Source organism: Propithecus coquereli, unplaced genomic scaffold (genome assembly GCF_000956105.1).
Source record: "Propithecus coquereli isolate 6110/MARCELLA unplaced genomic scaffold, Pcoq_1.0 Scaffold1, whole genome shotgun sequence".
NCBI lineage: Eukaryota > Metazoa > Chordata > Mammalia > Primates > Indriidae > Propithecus > Propithecus coquereli.
The window spans coordinates 14,234,641-14,249,369 of NW_012133857.1; the positions used below are offsets into that span (position 1 = coordinate 14,234,641).

Here is a 14,729-nt window from a genome sequence, read left to right on the forward strand (position 1 = left end):
GTGAGATGCAGACTACAAGGGAGGAGAGAGAAATGGCTGGAGGAAACCATGGGAAGAACCCAAGCTGTGATTTCCCTCAGCTTCCTTAGAACCACAGGTGCATCTTTCCTCCTGCTCACTCATTTTTTCATTCCTTTTTTCACTCATAGAGTATCATGTGCTGGGCAGGAAACAGGGACCTGCCCCATGTTCACAGGCTTCTACAGAAGACAGCCACACAAATAGTCATACAATGTGATAAAGGCTGCTTAAGAGAGTCAGAGCATCCAGTTTACATATAGCTCTTTTAAGGCCCAAATCCATGTTTTTTAAACCCCAGATATGCATATATAGGTGACAAATGATTTTTACAGGAAAAAATATTTACTTTGCTTTTAAACAATATTGAGTGCCCCAGTATTGTGTTTGGAAGCCTCACATCCAACCGTGAAAACATTTTTCTGGATCCCAGTGGTTCTTACCTCCTATAGGTCCTTGCGTTCCTATGTTTCCTTTCCCTACAAAACTACCCATACATATTTTCAGGGCCTTCATGGGCCCCTGAAACTCAAGGATCTCAGTTTACATATTTTGGTGCTAAGGACTTAAAATTCCCAAGGATCCCTGAAAGGTTAAACTGGGTAGAGAGCGGAGCAAGGGAAAGAAAAGGGCAGACACTGACACCTCATGGTGTGCTGAATCAATATGGTAAGTTGGATGAGCATCTGTATTTCTAACAAGCTCTTTCAGGTCCACACTTTGAGCAATGAGGCTCTAACAGTTACACCCTCTGTAGCTTCACTTCTCTGCTTCTCAGGTGAGTGCTCCTCTCAGGAAAAGGCACCACTAGGTAGACAGGTATTACCCTTGACCCCTCCCTTCCCTTATCCCCACTTTCAGTTATGAAGACCTGACAATGCCTCTTCCTAAATGGCTCTGACTCCATTTGTCCATTTGTGATTCCCACTTTCAGTTTAGGCCACCACCATCTCCTACCTGGACCACTGTGGAGTTTCCCCACGCCCAGGCCTCTACTCTTGGTGCCTTTATGGTCCATTTAAATTCAAGCTGTCTTACACTTTCAATGTGGCTTACAAATTCCTATGTGACCTGGCCCTGAATGCATCTCCAGCCTCATTTATTTGCATTTTACTCATGCAGTTTCCCTTTCATGGCCTTTGCCTATGCTGTTCCCCCTACTCAGAATCCTCTTCTCCATCTTTCACTCAACCCCAACTTCTGCCCCTGGCCTGGCCTGCCTGCTCCCTTCTGTCCTTTCACCCTACTGTAGATTGGGAGCCTGCCTAGCCACTCGTGCCTCAGTAAGGGCCATTGTGATGACATCCAAAATTCTCCAAGCTCCTTTAAGCAAAATAAGGAACTGATTATAAGGAGAGATGGGGGTACTTTTTGGACTCTACAGACAGGAACCCTAGTCTTTTCCTCCCTCTCTTCTCTGGGACTCTCAGGCCACTGCCCTCTGCCTGGTTGTTTCATAGCTCTCTGCATCTTTCAGACTTGACTCCAATTCCTGGGATAGGAATCCAATTGACCCACCTGTAATAAGGTAGTCTCCTTGGTCCAGTCAGCTACTGGCAGGGGACTGAGACACATAACACAAACACGGTCTCCAGGCCTCAGCCCTGAGTAGGTGGCCAGTTTTATAAAGGGAAGGATAGGCTAAAAACACCCCAAAGGTGTTACCTGCAGACCCTTCAGAAAGTATTTACCCTGTTTTCCCCTCTTGTAGTGGTATAACTACTACTAGTCTACTACCTGCTACTCTTCTGCCTCCTCTAGTGGACATAAGCTCTTAGGACAGAGACCAAGTTGTATAACTCTGTCTCTAGGACCAAAACAGAATTTGTCCAATAAGTATTCATGGGATAAAGTGCCAAGAAAGCCCAGAAAAAGGACGGGCCTTCAGGTTCATGGAGGCATCATTGGGAAGAGGTGACATTTGGGCTGGGACATTACAGGGGAGTAGATTTACTAGCTGGGAGTAGAGGTTTAGAAAGAGGGAAAAATGACTCTCTGACTTGAATTGGTCCAATCACACATTACTGAACATCCAATGATTAAGACATTGTGTGAGTAATGGGAGTAAGATAAGGAGTAAGATAAGGCCTGGAAATGGGTGAGGAGTGGTCAAAGTGGGGATTAGAATCTTAAGAGTGTCGGAACCAAATATTTCCTCTGAACCCCTGCTGATAATTCTGTTCTCACATAAGTTAAGGCTGTATTATACTTATGTTTGTGTGCTTGCCTCCCCCAGGAGCCTCAGGGACTATGGTTTTTGTCTTTGTATAACAAATCCCCAGAATCTGTTGAATGAAACTAAATACCCTTATGGCAAATGGGTGGGCAGTAGCAACCCTAATATCCTCTTTAACATATGCTCAATACTCAATCCTGGTCCAGACTTTGCAGATACTGAGATAGACCTCTCATTCCATCTGGAGCAACCAGACATAATTCCAGTAAGAATGTGATGCTATAACCAAGATAATTGCAAAAGTGCAACTGAGTCTGGGAAATCCCAGCCAACTCTACGTAGAGGTGAGTAAGATCTTGTTCTCTCTAGAAGGAGATGGTGAAATTGACTTAAAACAGCAAATAGGTTGGCTAAATTTTCTCTGAACATAATATAAACCTGTACAATTATGTTATCTTATTTTTAGCCAAGCACGAAAATGAGGTTTATTGAGAAGAGGAAGATAGGATGGGCCGGGCACGGTGGCTCACGCCTGTAATCCTAGCACTCTGGGAGACCGAGGCAGGCGGACTGTTTGAGCTCAGGAGTTTGAAACCGGCCTGAGCAAGAGTGAGATCCCGTCTCTACTAAAAATAGATAGAAATTAATTGGATAGCTAAAAATATATAGAGAAATTAGCTGTGCATGGTGGCGCATGCCTGTAGTCCCAGCTACTCGGGAGGCTGAGGCAGGAGGATCGCTTGAGCCCAGGAGTTTGAGGTTGCTGTGAGCTAGGCTGACGCCACAGCACTCACTCTAGCCCGGGCAAAAAGAGTGAGATTCTGTCTCAAAAAAAAAAAAAAAAAAGATAGGATGATAGGGCAAGAGTAAGATATAGGTTTACAGAGCATGGTACATACACCACAGATGACGACCGGACCCATTGTCACAGCAAAGGGAGAGCCAAAGGAAGGGCAAAGAGAGCTATTTAGCACTTTTAGAAGTGTTTAGCTATTTTCCCATTTCTTTGTCACCACTGTAAGCATGTCATTCCCATTTTACAGATGAAGAACCCAACTCAGGGAGGTTATGTGATTTGCCCAAGGTCACACAGCATGTGACAGGAGCTGGCCCCTCCCTACCATCCCTGAGGAAGAATCTTTCATTGTTTGGAGGGACTTATGGCCCCTCCTAAACATTCTAAGTTCTCTCCAGGCCTCCAAGCCCTGTAAGTGGGGACCATTCCTGCTCCCCTCCTCAGAAAAATAGAAATTGTGTGCCTACTATGTAAAAGGCATCATCCCTCCTCCCTTAGTAAAACCTGCTCTAGAAAAGCACCAACATAACTGTCATTTACCCTTGAAGTAAGTAAATACGTCTACTTTCTCATTGTATAACATATAGCATATTTGAATTCTCAGATCTGGGTTCAAATTCTGGCTCCACCAGTTACTGGCTATGAGATGTTATATAACTTAACCTTCTGGATATATATCCAGAAGTGGAATTAGGGTAATGCTATATTTAATTTTTTGAGGAACTGCCATACTGTTTTCCATAGTTGCGTACTATTTTACATCCCTATCAGCAATACACAAGGGTTCCAATTTCTCCACATTTTCACTAACAATTATTTTCTGTTTTTGTTTTTGTTTTTTTTGAGACAGAGTCTTGCTCTATTGTCCTGGCTAGAGTGAGTGCCGTGGTGTTAGCCTAGCTCACAGCAACCTCACACTCCTGGGCTCAAGCAATCCTTCTGCTTCAGCCTCCTGAGCAGCTGGGACCACAGGCATGCGCCACCATGCCCGGCTTATTTTTTCTACATAGATTTTTAATTGTCCAGCTAATTTCTTTCTATTTTTAGTAGAGGCGGGGTCTCTCTCTTGCTCAGACTGGTCTCGAACTCCTGAGCTCAAATGATCCTTCCGCCTCAGCCTCCCAGAGTGCTAGGATTACAGGTGTGAGCCACCGCGCCTGGCCTATTTTCTGTTTTTCAAAAATTACTTTATAATAGCCATCCTAATGGATGTGAAGTGGTCTGTCACTGTAGTTTTTATTTGCATTTAATGATTAGTGATATTGGACATCTTTTCATGTGTTTATTGGCCATAAAATGTTATGTCTCTTCTTTGGAGAACTATTTAAGTCTTTTGCCCGTTTTTTTGTTTTTTTTCTCACTCTGTTGCCCAGGCTAGAGTGCAACATCAGAGCTCACTGCAACCTCCAACTCATGAGCTCAAGTGATCCTACTGCCTCAGCCTCCCAAGTAACTGGGAATACAGGCGCATGCCACTATGCCCAGCTAATTTTTTCTATTCTTTGTAGAGACAGGGTCTCGCTCTTGCTCAGGATGGTCTTGAACTCCTGACCTCAAGTGTTCCTCCCTCTTCAGCCTCCCAGAGTGCTAGGATTACAGGCGTGAACCACCACACCTGGCCCTTTGCCCATTTTTGAATTGAGTGTTTATTTTTGTTGTTGAATTGTGGGAGTTCTTTATGTATCCTAGATACCAATCCCTTATCAGATACATATATATATATATAATTTGAAAATGTTTTCTTTCATTTCATAGGTTGCTTTTTTTTTTTTGAAAGCAGTCACTGTTTATTAGCTGACCAGATTACAAAAATAATCATGATAGATACCTTAATTCATTCTTCTAATAAGCCTGTCGATCTGGTCTTCCCTGTTGGCAGCATCTCCACCTTCTACAAAATGGGTTGTCTTTTTTTTCATTTCACCCCATCGAGATGATAACTTGAAGGGCTACAGGAAGTTATTTGCTTCTTTGAAGCGTTTTCAAACAGTATAGATCTCATGAGTCAGATCCTCCATGCAGATGATGCCATATTTACCAAGAGATGGAGCAATCAAAGCATTATCTATCAACACAATTCACTTCTCATTGATTTTGCAATAACCACACTTGTAAATTAGTTCATTTACTGACTTCAGGTTTGGGCATCCCCATGCAATATATGGTTCTACAATCCTCAGCATGTTAATTGAAGCCTTGTTGAGCTTAACAAAGGTTCCATTGAAGATCTGGTGAAGATGAATAAGCTGCAACACCTTTTGGACCTTTGGGCTCACAACGCTGATACATTTGATCCTGCTGACAAATGCCAATTTGGGTTCTGCAGGTACATAGAAGTTGCCAGCTTTTCTTGCCATCCTGGCTATTCAAATTCAGTTCTGTACTTCTGCCTATATTCCTTGTGATAATGCTTAGCTGTTTCATAGATAAGCTTCCTCCTTACCTTTCAAAGCATCTTTTGGGCAAACTTCTTTTTCAGGTGTTTGATCTTCAGCTCTGCGAAATTCCTTCACTTTTTCTTAAGGGTTTCTGGCACAGCAGGAACCTTCTTTTTCTTCTCTTTGACACCCTCCATGGTTCCAGCTGGAAAAGAGACATGGGTTGCTTTTTTACTTTGTTAATAGTGTCCTTTGGGGCCCGGCACAGTGGCTCATGTCTGTAATCCCAGCACTTTCGGAGGCTGAGATGCTTGAGGCCAGGAGTTTGAGAACAGCCTGGGCAACATATCAAGATGCCATCTCTATTTGTTAAAAAAAAAATAGTGTCCTTTGAAGCACACAGTTTTTAATTTTGACCAAGTCCAACTTCTCTATTTTTTCTTTTGTTGTTTGTGTTTTTGTTGTCATATCCAAGAAATCACTACCAAATCAATCTCATGAAGCTTTCTCCTCTATGTTTTCTTTTAAGAGTTTTATAGTTCTAGTTCTTACATTTAGGTATTTGATGTACTTTGAGTTAATTTTTACATATAGAGTAAGGAAAGGGTCCAGCTGTATTCTTTTGCATGTGTATATCCAGTTTTCCTGGCACTATTTGGTTGAAAATACTGTCCATTCCCCATCAAATGGTCTTAGCATCCCTGTTGAAAATCATTTGACCATAGGCCAGTGCGGTGGCTCATACACCTGTTATCCTATTAATATCACTTTGAGAGGCAGAGACTGGAGGACTGCTTGAGGCCAGGAGTTTGAGACTAGCCTGGGCAACATAGTGAAACTCTATCTCTACAAAAAATAGAAACATTAGCCAGGTGTGATGGCACGCACCTGTAGTCCCAGCTACTCAGGAGGCTGAGGCAGGAGGATTGCTGGAGCCCAGGAGTTGGAGGTTGCAGTGAGCTATGATGACGCCACCTCCCTCCAGTCTGGGCAACAGAGTGAAAACTTGTCTTAAAAAAAGAAAGAAAGAAAGAAAATCATTTGACTATATATAGGAGGGTTTACTTTTCGGCTTTCTATTCTATTCCATTGGTTTATATACTGGTCTTTGTGCCAGTAGCATACTACTGTTTTGATTACTGTAGCTTTGTAGTAAGTTTTGAAATCAGGAAGTGTGAGATCTTTGACTTTGTTCTTTTTCAAGATTGCTTTGGCTATTTGGGGGTCCCTTGAAATTCAACATGAATTTTTGGGTGGATTTTTCTATTTCTGCAAAAAACGTTGTTGGGATTTGATAGGGATTGCATTGAATCTGTAGGTCACCTTGGGTAATGTTGACATCTTAACAATATTACGTTTTCTAATCCATGAACACAGGATTTCTTTTAATTCATTTGTGTCTTTAATTTCTTCCAACAATGTTTTTAGTTTTCAGTGTACAAGTCTTTTGTCTCCCTAGTTAAGTTTATTTCTAAGTATTTTGTTATTTTTGATACTAGTGCAAATGGAGTTGTCTTCTTAATTTCCTTTTTGAATTGTTCATTGTTTATGTATAGAAACTCAACTGGTTTTTGTGTGTTGATTTTGTATTCTGCGACTTTGCTGAATTTGTTTATTAGTTCTAACATTTTTTGTAGAATCTTTAGGTTTTCTACATATAAGATTATATCATCTGAAAACAGAGATAATTTTACTTCTTCCTTTCCAATTTGGATTCCTTATGTTTCCTTTTTCTTGCCTAATTGTTCTGGCTAGGACTTTCAGAATTATGATGAATAGAAGCAGCAAAAGCAGGCATCCTTGTCTTGTTCTTGATCTTAAAGGAAAAGGTTTCAGGTTTCACCATTAAATGTGATATTAGCTTTGGATTTTTCATATATGGTCATTATTATGTTCAGGTAGTTTCCTTCGATCCCCAGTTTATTTAGTGTTTTTATCATGAAAGGGCCAATCTGGATGCCTTTTATCTTTTTCTTGTCTAATTGCTCTGGCTGGAATTTGGTGGTACAAGGTTAAATAGCAGTGGTAAAAAGTGAGCATCTTTGTCTTATTCCTGGTCTTAAGGAGAAAGCTTTCAATATTTAACCATTGAGTACGATATTAGCTGTGGGTTTTACATAAATGCTTCTCAGCTTAAAGAAGTTTCCTTCTTTACTGCTTTACTGAATGTTTTTCTCATAGAAGCTGACCCTGCCACTAAACTTTGGCAGGGAATGACCTGAGAATGGCTCCTGACTGAGCTGTTGGGAGTCACTAGGAATGGTACATCCCAACATTCCCAGCTAAACCTTCAAGTTCAGGTGGGACTACCTCTTTCTTGTCTTTCTTACATCTGTGCCTTTTCTCATGCTGTTCTTCTATCCAAGGTCTCCTTATCCTCAAATGCCCTTCTTTAGCAAATCTTCTTCCTTTGCACTACACCCCCACCTCGTGCAAGAAAGCTCTTCCCTCCCTGTCCATTTTCCATGGCCTATGGTATGTACCATCGTTGGAGAAATGACCTCACTCTGCAGGATATCATAATCTAAATAGGATCTTCCAGGCATGCCAAAAACTCCAAGGATCCCCCACCACTCCCCTTTCATTGGGCTTCAATGATGGGCCCAACGCATACTCATTAAATATATTTATTGAGCTCTTCTGTAGGTGTTCTGATGTTGGGGATTCTGGTGATTAATGTAGACAAAGTCTGTATTTCCTTGAACCTCACAATCTCAGGAGGGGAGAGAGATGATAAACAGATAAAGAAAAATATCAGATAGCATTAAATACTCTGCAGAAAGAAAAAATAGGGTGATGTGATGGTGACTGGGTAGCTACTTAAATTGAGTGGGTGATCAGGGACAGCCTGTCAGAGGAAGCTGATGGGACCAAATGGAATTATTTTCTGTAGGATTTTTTTTTAAGCCACTGTTTCTATGCCATCTGACTATTGACTTGGTGAACGCACATGGTCATTTGTCAATCACAGTCATCTGTGCTGCTTCCCTAGGACACTTGATCAACAGCATCTTTCATACCCTTCCAAAGGCCAGCCATGACAGTGATCCCCTAAATCTGGGGAGCAGAACAAAAACCACTGCTTTGCCTTCCAGGGCAGTTATCTGGGAGTTCTCACTATATCCTACACTGTTCCAAGCTCTGGTCCTTCTGCCTAGAATTCTTCTTCCCTAAGCCTTTACATGGTTCTCTCTAGCATTCTTGGCATTCAGGTTTCGGCTCATAGGTCACTTCATCAGTGCCTCCTTCTCCCAACAGTCTCTCTCCCATACAGGCCTCTGTTTTATGTTCTTCTTTTCATCTATTAGAATTTGAAATTATTTTGTACTATCCATCTCCCCTGTTTAGAAGACAAGCTACTCAAGGGCAGAGACTTGTTCTGTCCTGTTTAGTGTTGTGTTCCCCAAGGCAGATCAGCATCTGAAATACAACTGGGGAACAATAAACATCTGCTAAATGAACATCTATGTGGGACAGGTTTTTTTTTTTTTTGAGATGGAGTCTCACTCTCTTGACTGGGCTAGAGTGCCATGGCGTCATCCTAGCTCACAGTAACCTCAAATTCTTGAGCTCAAGCGATCCTCCTGCCTCAGCCTCCTGGGTAGCTGGGACTACAGGTACACCTCACCATGCCTGGCTAATTTTTTCTATTTTTAGTTGTTTGGCTAATTTTTTTCTATTTTTAGTAGAGACGGGGTCTCGATCTTGTTCAGGCTGGTCTCAAACTCCTGAGCTCAAGCGATCCTCCCACCTCAGCCTCCCAGAGTGCTAGGGGACAGGTTTTTATTAGTCACACATTATAGACCTGACTCCTCTAAGCTCAACTTTGAGCACAGTTCTTCATTCATTTTAGTGTATGGTTATAAGCATGGGCTCTGGACCTAGATGGTCTACATTCAAACCCCATCCCTCTTCTTATCTCCCAGCCTCAGTTTTTCCACCTTTGAAATGGGATGGTATATACCTCACATCAGTGTGAGAATTAAATGAGTTAATACCTGTAAAATGCTTATAGTCATGCTTGGCATGTCTTATTACTATTCCCTAGCCTTGGGTACAGTGCCTGGCACAAGGTCTGTATTCAGTAAACAGTTGCTGAATAGGGAATTTTATGGTGCAGCAATTATGCCAGGCCTTCATTAGATTCTGGGGTGAATTTAAAAAAAAATCTCCCAAGAGATTATAATCTGGGTGATAAGTGGCATACAAGTAGAAAGTTAAAGAAAATCCCAAGGATGGGATGACTGTTGAAGAAAGCAATACAACTCTCTGTCACCTTGGAACCTGGTTCAGAGTGATCATGGCTTTGGCATTCAGAAGTGAGGGTGGGCCAGAAGAGTGGCTGGTGGAGGCAGGACTGAGCTAACTCTCATGGACTAAAAGGAAATGCAACAGGTAAAAGAGGAGGGTGTTTTTCTAGGTGTGAGATCACAGTGATGAAGGCCTGGTTCTAGTTTCTGATTAATTAACAAATTGCTGCCTAGTCTTGCCTAATCCTTTCAGGAGAATCCCAGATCTTTTAACCTCACTTGAAGGTGTAGCCATCAGTGGGCAGGTATATATATAAAGCACTCTAGGGATTCCCCCCTAATAGAACCTATTTTTATACAGGTTAATTTTGGGGCACTATGACCTCCAAAGGTGGTTGTGAGGGCATAACATCATCCAAGTAGTCAGGGAAGCTCTGGGAGGGCAAGGAAGCAGTGATGTTACAGAAGGCCAGTGGCATCCTGGGAGGAGGGAATGGAAAAGGCTTCCATCACCAGGGGAGCCAGCCCTGGCCCTTGTTGCTCCAACCTCAGTGACAGGGGTGAAAGGTAAACGTGGTTGTTTTTGATGGTTGTGCCTTGGGTCTCTTTTGGGGGGTTGGGGAGAGATAAACAGAAGAATTCCTTTCTCAAGTTTCTGGTTAGTCTCACTGGTCTCTTTCTCCTCTCTTTGGGTATCTTTGGGGCTCTCATCCAAACCTGTTTCAACCCTTGAGGCCAAATCTGCTTTATGTATCACCCAGGGAATCCCATCTAAGAGCCCAAATGGGGAAAATGCAAGGCCTGGAGCGGAAAAGGGTCAGAATGCTGATCTGACCTCTGGCTGCTTGAGAGAAGTGAATCAGCTTTTGAGGCATCTTTTGCCCTTCAAAGGCCTAGGATGAAGTTCCTCTTACTTAAGGAAACACAGAGCCATCAAAGGCTTTGAGTGTGCTATTTTCTTTCTTTCTTTTTTTTTTTTTTTTGAGACAGAGTCTCACTCTACTGCCCTGAGTAGAGTGCTGTGGCGTCAGCCTAGCTCACAGCAACGTCAAACTCCTGGGCTCAAGCGATCCTCCTGCCTCAGCCTCCCGAGTAGCTGGGACTACAGGCATGTGCCACCATGCCCGGCTAATTTTTTTCTATATATTTTTAGTTGTCCAGATAATTTCTTTCTATTTTTAGTAGAGACGGGGTCTTGCTCTTGCTCAGGCTGGTCTCGAACTCCTCAGCTCAAACAATCCGCCCACCTTGGCCTCCCAGAGTGCTAGGATTACAGGCATGAGCCACCGTGCCCGGCCAGAGTGTGCTATTTTCTAACCCATGAGCCTACTGTTTCCAGAAGGATATCAAAATGTTTTTAGACAGGCAGAGACCTTTCATTACCTCCAGAAGATAAAATAAATGAAAATCCAGGTGCATATATATGTGGCACAGTGATAAAATTTAATTCAAATGCAAGGGACTGATACTAGAGCCTTTCTGGAGAGTAGCTTCAGACAAGGTAAAAAGGTATCAAGGTAAAATTTCCTGAGTCTCAGAAGCCAAGGAGGTAAGTAAGAACGGAAAATTTGAGATATGTGAAAGCTATATTTTTTAGAGGACCTTCTCCAGATCTAAATTCCCATTGATAGTTTGGGAAAACATACTTATATTTTTATAACCGAATTTGCTCTGAAAATAACCATGTCTGGTATCTAGAGGTGTGGAGGCCCAGAAGAAAAGGGAAGTGGGGATGAGAAAGGAATTTTTATTTTCTTGATTTTGTGAGGAAAACAAAACTTTCAAAAAAAGATCCACTTTTGTAATTTAAAAAATCATTTGTCAACATTCACTTCTTGGGAGGAGGAGAAAAAAGAGAACCTGAGGCTGTATTGGAGAGAGCTAATACATTCTCATCAGTAACATGGCAGTAATTTCCAACTTTAGGGAGGAGAACCTGCCTGCTTAACCTTCGCTTCAGTGTCAAAGATCAAGAGAGCCCCCTTTTGCCTCTGCTTCTCTTCTAGAAAATTCTGAAGACAGCTTTAGTCAAAAGGAAACGGGGATGGAGGATGGGAGGAAAGGTGAGAGTTACATGGTGCGCATAATTTCAGGGGCTCTTGAGGGCGGAACACAAGCTATGGCAGTAGGAGCAATCATAATTGGCAACATCGACAATGACCATGTCCCAGTGTAGAGCCCCATATCTCTGCCCTAGGTATTTGTATCATCTCATTCAATCCTAACAAGCCTCCTGGATTATCCCCAAGTGAGAAATGAGGAGGAACCAAGCCTCAACTGAGGCACTACAAGTGGCCAGCGTGTCTTGCTGATGGCTGGGGAGTGCAAAGCCATTCCATTGGACCTACTCTTAGAACCATTCCTAGGCAGATTCTAGCCTGGGATTTCCGTGCCGCATTACTTCTGAAACGGTCCTCTGTAGTAGATAAACGGCTCTATCCAAGCAGGAATTGCCGTACACCCGGCGCTGGGGAAGAACAGCTTCTGGTTGGCTCTTAGCGGAACTTTCCTCTCGGCGGCGTGTGTTCCCAACCGGGAGGCTCAGAGTGCTGGCCGGGAGGGGGACGTTTTCTGGCGCGGACCGTGAGGGGAGGCTGCGAGCGCCGCCGCCGGAGGAGACCGACGCTCGGCCAGAGCCAGCCCGCGGCGCCCGGGCCTGGCCGGCGGCTTCCCGCTTCAGCTACCACCCCCGCCCCCGCCGCCGCCGCCTCTGCCGAGCCGGGCGCAGCGGAACCTGAGGTCCTTCGGCCCTGCCCGGTCCGGTGCGGCCCGGAGCCCCGGCGCGAGAGGTGAGAGCTGGTGCCGGTCCCCAGCTCCCCGCCGGGGCCGCCAGGACCCGCAACAATGGGGACCGAGTGGGGACGCGGCCCGGGCCCCTGGCGTTCAGAGGCCTGGGGCAGCAAGACGGTCCCGGCGACCGGGGTGTTGGGGGCACTGGGTCCGACCTGGGAAACTCCAGCGGTCAGAGGCTTGGTGGGGTTCTTGGGTCTCGACCCAGGGGCTCTGTGACTTGATATTTGGGGATTTCGTAGCCAAGGAAGGGAGTCATAGGGGCACTGAGAGGAGACAACTGTAGTGGCTGTGCTCTCTTAGCGCTTGATGCTGGCGCCTGGGAGGCAGACCATAACGGGGGTGCGTTGGGGGGAGGGGGAAGTGGTTGGAATTTTAGGGGCCTCTGTGTGCCTGGTTCCTAAGGCGCGTCGGGATGTGTATTCCCCACCTCCTCTCCCGAGGTCTGGGAATTGGCAGACTGGGGTCGGATTGGGGGAGAAGAGAGGCATTGAGAGTTTAGCTTCTCTGAATAACTGGTGATTAGTTCCTGGAAAGGCAGGAGCCCAGCTGGGCACAGGAGAGTAGAGCAAAGAGCTGGATCCTCCGGGGCCCACATGCACCCTGGCAAGGAGTGGTTCTCAGGTAAGGAACTTATCACAGGAGTGAGTAGTGACACACGGTGAGTAGTGCTGGCTGCCTTGGCTTTAGGGTGAGGCCGGTGGGAGTTGTGATTTGGGAAGTGTAGAGGAGGGTTTGTAGGCTGCTGAGATTGGAGAATCAGCTTTATGTGGGTCATGGTGGTGGCAGCCTGGGAGATGAACAAGGGAATTGTGCAGAGTGGGCTTCCTGATGGAGAATGACCTCTTACTGCGGGGGAGTGGGTGACTCAGATCTGTTAGGATTTCTGTCGCTTGCTAGCAGATGCGGCTGACTATAGTGGTGGCTGGACATTGAGGTGGATGAGACCAGAGCGGGTATTAGGGGGCCAGATGAGTTTGTTCCTGAGTAGAGGACAGTTGTAGACCTTTCCTTCTTACTCCAAGTCAGAGTGGTGGCTGTCATTGACAATATTTTAAGTAAGGAATTTCCTTGTGGCATTTGGATCCATAGCTTTTCTCTGTTCATTTTTTTTCGTCCTTTTTTTTTTTTTTGAATTGTGACTCATACTTTCTTTTCAGTGCTGTGGCTATCGTTTGTAATGACAGACAAATGTAAGACTCTATCATATATGTAAATTCTAGGGGTTTTCAGTTCAATTCTTATAAATCTAAATTAAAAGCCTTTTTTCACTAATTTGTGTGCCATTGTCTTTGTGTGCAACTCTAGGGAGGGATATGGAAACCCTAGCAGTCTATGTTGTTAAAAGCTCTTTCATCCCTAAATCCATGAAATTTCATTTTTTCTTACTGCCATGAAGTGATTATGTTCAATCTGTTAAATCTTAGTGACTGTCATTTCAGTTTCAGCACCCTTGTTTGCGCTCACAGGACATTCTCTTCACTAGAAGTGTTATCCATCTTCGATGAATTTCTGTACACTGTGTCTCCCTGTGACAATCTGTATCATTGAAAGACAGTGTGCAAACTCCACTCTGAGGCTTGCAGCTGTGGGCCAGAGCTCTGTATGTATTATTCAGACAAAAGTTGGTGTTTTGTTTGTAGATAAGATATTAAAGGGGACCCTACATGAACAAAAACAGTATCAAAATCATTGTACCTTCTGAGTTTAGAACAGTAGGAGGTACAGCCTAATTGGAGTCTAATACAAATTTTTAGGTGAGATGTGAGATAATTCTGACTATTTGTAGTTGCGCTGATAGTTCTAGTAATTCTAGGCATTATTTTTTTCCTTTAAGCTTTAAAAAATTATTTTCCTTCAATAGTATATTCTCTCTCTCTCTTTCGTTTCACATCCATTTTTTCATAGACCAGATCTTTTGCATTATGCCAGACACTGTGTTGGGCACCTCCACAATGGTGATGCTATTTTTGACGTTTTGATAGTGGTATTTCCTAATTCAGAGGTCGCTGTAGGTCTATGAAGAAAGAAGTTGACTATCTAGAGGAAGTAAAAGTCGTAACAAGGTTTCTGTATGTGAGCCAGTGGAAGGAAAAAAAATTAAAAATTTTAAAAAATTAGAAGTGATTCGGGTATATGAAACTTTTAATCAGTAAAGCCATTTAATGAAGTTTTTATAATGTATTAATTTTGTCTAGTGACAATTGATTATTTTTACATATTTCTATGGAAAAAGTTTAGCTATAACTGTGTATTCACATTGATCTGGGATTGTTTTTGCATTATTTTATTTAAATACATCTGTTAAATTTAAGTACTTC

General features: G+C 43.5%; 1 protein-coding gene and 1 pseudogene across 1 annotated transcript in view; one reads left to right on the forward strand and one right to left on the reverse strand.

The window, feature by feature from the left end:
- Window positions 1-4,819: 4,819 nt before the first annotated feature.
- Window positions 4,820-5,565, reverse strand: LOC105816903 (annotated as a pseudogene).
- A 6,679-nt stretch (window positions 5,566-12,244) lies between these two features.
- Window positions 12,245-14,729, forward strand: part of RAD54L2 (RAD54-like 2 (S. cerevisiae)) — a 99,604-nt gene continuing 97,119 nt past the window's right edge. Inside the window, exon 1 of the mRNA XM_012637920.1 lies at window positions 12,245-12,407. The gene's annotated coding sequence lies outside the window, so the exon portion shown is untranslated. The remainder of the gene's footprint in view (window positions 12,408-14,729) is intronic.